Below are 4986 nucleotides of genomic sequence, written 5' to 3'. Positions count from 1 at the left end.
TCATTTATATTTTAAAATTCCCTAGGAGAAATATACTAGTGACTAGACCCAGTCGCCACACAAAGCACTCAATAGGACTCTCAATAGTTCTCTCTTGGACCATTTAACCTCTTCGACATATGTTTACAGTTTTCTCATCTTTTATCCCCTTGAGGCTAAAGCCATACACTATCTTGTTCCTGAATTGCTATCCTGGCTATATTCTTCTTCTCTTTTTTTCATTTAGTTTTTTAACATCACATAAAATGTATTGAAATTCTCTCTCTCATATATATGAAAATGTCAATTTCACCAAAAGTTTGCAAAAATTAAAAAAAAATTCTATTTCTGTACCCAGTAAAAAATAAAAGATACATAACGGCGGATTGCGGTTACAAGCTCAATAGCTGGTAAACGAATCCATGAAAATCTCGGATACAAGCACTTTTCGGTATCCGAAATGATCATAAACTTGTAAACGCACTGAAACTGACGACTTTTAATCAAGAAAAAGCAATTAAATGGATGCAGAAACGATAGAAAATTAAATTAGAAGCAAAAATAAATAATTATTTATTAAAGAAACGTACATTTAAACAAAAAACAATTATTCTGACTAATTCTAACCTCTCCATTAAAAAAATTGTAAAATCAGTGTTTTGTTGGTAATTTTATCTTGCTATTCGGAAAATACGGTTTTCTACCTTAGCGACGTTGAATATTAATTTAACGAGGGTTTTTTCGAATTTTCTATTTTAAAAGCAATCTAAAATTATTTAATTAAAATGGGAAAAGGTAATTAAAAATGACCACCGTATTCTGTTTAATAATATTTTGATTATTATGAATTGCTTCTGAAATTGGAAAATCGAAAAATCCACGTTAAATTAAAATCTAATGTTGGTAAGGTAGGAAACCATATTTTCCGAATAGCAAGGTAAAATTACCAACAAAACACTGTTTTTACAATGTTTTTAATGCAGAGGTTAGAATTAGTAAGATTAATTGTTTTTTGTTTAAATGTACGTTTTTTTAATAAATAATTATTTATTTTTGCTTCTAATTTAATTTCCTATCGTTTCTGCATCCTTTTAATTTCTTTTTCTTGATTAAAAGACCTACAAAAATCGTCCGTTTCAGTGCGTTTACAAGCTTATGATCATTTCGGATACCGAAAAGTGCTTGTATCCGAGATTTTCATGGATTCGTTTACCAGCTATTGAGCTTGTAACCGCAATCCGCCGTTCTTGTATCTTTTATTTTTTACTGGGTATGAAGACAAATGAAATTTTATTAATTCACAAAAATTGTTTTCCAAAAATTGTCATTGTAAATTTTTAAATGTAATTATTTGAATTTTTTGTGAATAAATTTGCATTATAATAAGCAAAAGACGTTCCCCGATAGCGCGAGAGAAACGTTCGCCACCAATGAGTCGACGGTCGAAGTTAAATATGACGCGCAGATGTCTATGCGCACAGCGCGGCAATATTTGAAAATGATTTCATTTCAAACTCACCGAGAATTAATTGAATAATTAATAATTTCATAATTTAATAATTACGGATTTTAAAAATAAATAATAAACAAAATTCGCGTAGAAAATATTTATGAGAACTAAAAAAATTAACGAATTTTAATTATAGAACGAGAATATAGATAAGTATTTAAAAATTTATTAATTAATAAGAAAAGATTCCTTTTTTTCTGGAGTAAATTAAATTTTAATTGAGTTTAAAAATGAACATAACATGGATACACAGATAGAGAGACATTTCCTGAAAGTTGTATTTTCTGCTTTTAATATCTAAAAATAAAAAAAAATGATTTTTTCTCTGAAATATATTTTAAATATAAATTTAACATGACTTATACAAAGATAGCATGACACCTTCGTGGATAACCTTTGCTTTTAACATCTTCACATATAAAACGGGTTAATTTCTCGGCAGGGTTTTCTTTTTTATGTCGACACGCGATCTCTTTTTCCTCACCTTAGTCAAAAAAAAGTTGAATTTGCATAATACAAAGTTTTTACACCCTTTAATTATCTACATTATCTTTAATGTTTTAATTTTAGTTTCGTATATTTTTTATGTATTGTTGATAAATCGATAATGTCATTGATTTTGTATTGTCTTTCAAATAACTTGAATTGGTTTTAAATTCCATGTCTTTTATTAATTGTTATTTGATATAAATTATTGTTGGAATTTTTTTTTTGCTTTTTAACACGGATAAAATTAGTTAGGGTTACAAAAAAAATTTCAAAAAGCAAATATCGATTTTGGATTTAAAAAAGTAAATAACCATTTGATGTCTTAAGATGCAAGGACCACTATTGGATGTGAAGATACTCAAAGTCCCCTGACACCTATAGAAAGCACTCTCTGGCTCTATATGGCCTATTTGTGAGATGGCAACGAGGTAACCAACGTCGGTGAATTTATTCCCCATTGCTTCTTTTCTTTCTCACCACACATATATACACTTTTAATATACTTTCATCGAATTTCCACTTTTCTTTTGTTTTAAACCATGAAAAATTCCTTGAAATCAATATATCATTTTTTTCAACTGAAAAAAAGGGAAAATTAATTTTTATTTTTTTCTCAAAAATAGTTTTTAGTATAAAATTGATTTAGAATTTTAGATATCTGATTTTTTTCGTTGAAAATGAATTTCTTAGTTTGCTATTGTAAAATTTACAAAATTAATTTTTTAAAAGCAAAAAATAATAATATTTGTGTATTTTTTCTGTATGTGATATCTTATCTTCTCTCTCCCTTTCTGCTTTGTGTTACAAAAAAACGTATAATTAAAATAACAAGTAATTGTGGATGCAATTAAAAAAAAAATAAAATTCGTCCTCTAATCAGCGTTCTATACTATTCGGATGAAACGAACTCTGTGCGCACTACTACTCGAGGCAAATATAGAGTTACGTATTGCCAAACCCTGTCATAAGTGTACCTCTCACCCCGTTTACCTCCAAGACACATTGAATTTGCTTTAATAAATGTAAATATAAATCTCAAACCCCATTCACCTCCAAGCTATATTGAAATTTGCTTTAATAAATAAGTAAGTAAGTGTAAATATAATATTCCCCGTCATCTCCAAGCTATATTGAAATTTGCTTTAATAAATAAGTAAGTAAGTGTAAATATAATATTCCCCGTCATCTCCAAGCTATATTGAAATTTGCTTTAATAAATAAGTAAGTAAGTGTAAATATAATATTCCCCGTAATGCTTTACATAGGTGAAAGAATTTTAATTTAACCTATTGGAAGTGATAGAGGAACATCTAATGCACATCATATTAAATTTTGACATAAATCGATCGAGCCGTTTTCGAGTAATTGCAATTTTAAGATTAAATGCTGTGTTTTTTTACTGTTTTTTGTTACTGTTTTATTCACTGTTTTTTTCACTGTTTTTTTTCACTGTTTTTTTTACTGTTTTTTTCACTGTTTTTTTAAATTGTTTTTTCACTGTTTTTTTTTACTGTTTTTTTTCACTGTTTTTTTTACTTTTTTTTAAACACTGTAAATTTAAATTACAAAATTTTATCCTTCCTCATTTTTTTTTATTAAAAAATATTTTATTGTGTCAAAATTTTTTTTCTCCCACTTTCTTTTTTTTTATTGCAAATATGTAACCGATTCATCGCACGTGTAGTAGGGTCAACCGGGGTAAATCCGAACGCTTTTAGTAAGTTTCAACAATAACATAAGTTTTTTATTTTAAAAGACAATACTTCCGGTATTTTGGTGCATGAAGTTGTTACTTTACTTCCATAAAACAATTTTATGGGGTAGAAAAAATTTTTGATAAATTACAATCGCAGGAAACTTAGCGTTCGTATTTCAGAAAAATCTTAGGGAAAATAAATTTAAAGTATTGCAATTGTTAAACTTATATAAAAACTCAAAATAAATACGATAATAAACCTATTATGTAATAATGCATCATATATAAATACAAAAATCAAACAGGTTAAAAATTAAAATGCATTACACAATTAAAACTTTCAATAACTTTATCAAATCATAACGGATTTTTGCAAAACTTGCTACAGAAAGTATTTTGGAGTGATTGAATGTAAATACAAAAATAAAAGTCAAATTTTTTAAATTCAAAATTTTGAACTTTCCTAAAACTTATTTTTAAAAATGATCAAATTTGCTGACTCCAAATTCGTAATCAACGACCCTGAAAACTAGTCGCAAGTAACTGAGCACCACTGGAGCCGGAGAACCTCCTTAATTAAGGCTGTAGTCCCATGACAGCGTTTTGCGTTGCGTTTTGTCACTAGACCATGAGTGTAAAAGAGATGCAGATATATGTTTGCTATGTTTACACTCATGGCCTAGTGAAAAAACGCAACGCAAAACGCTGCCATGGGACTGCAGCCTAAGTCATAGTACTTAAAGGTGCTTTCATATTCCACAAAAAATAGTGAAAACGGATTTTAATTTTCTTAAAAAATTTTATTTTTTTTAGTAAATAGCAAAAATAAAAATATAAAATGATATTCTAATGCACATTTGATTGAAAATTTTATTTTAGTGGGATAACTTTGAAAATAATTGCTTTCCACAAGAGATAACTTTCATGTTTGTCCTCCAAGTAGCAGCCATTTTGGATATTTCCCCTCTAAACGTGGACATTTCAATAGTTATGCGTGAGTTTCCACTCTACAAAAGATATGTTACTATGGGTTTTGAATCTCCAAAATGGTTACTAGCTGTCATGTAAAATCGTTTTTTAAACATTCCCTTTAGTTTATTGTATCGTATTATTCTTTTACCTCATTTCTTATATTGCTACTGCCGCATGTTACTTATTATCATTTATTATTATATTATGCTTGTTAATTTACAGAAATTATTTTATCACCAATATATATATTATTCGTGCATCTGTCTATAGAATTGCTGCAAGCCACGTCTACCGACTTGTGTAAATCAACGTATTTTTATTTTCCCCATTATCAGGTACA

Source organism: Leptopilina boulardi, unplaced genomic scaffold (assembly GCF_019393585.1).
Source record: "Leptopilina boulardi isolate dan_hultmark-lab unplaced genomic scaffold, ZJU_Lbou_2.1 LbouV2_327, whole genome shotgun sequence".
Classification (NCBI taxonomy): domain Eukaryota; kingdom Metazoa; phylum Arthropoda; class Insecta; order Hymenoptera; family Figitidae; genus Leptopilina; species Leptopilina boulardi.
The sequence above is the reverse complement of the archived record's forward strand: the minus strand, read 5'-3'. Positions refer to the sequence as shown.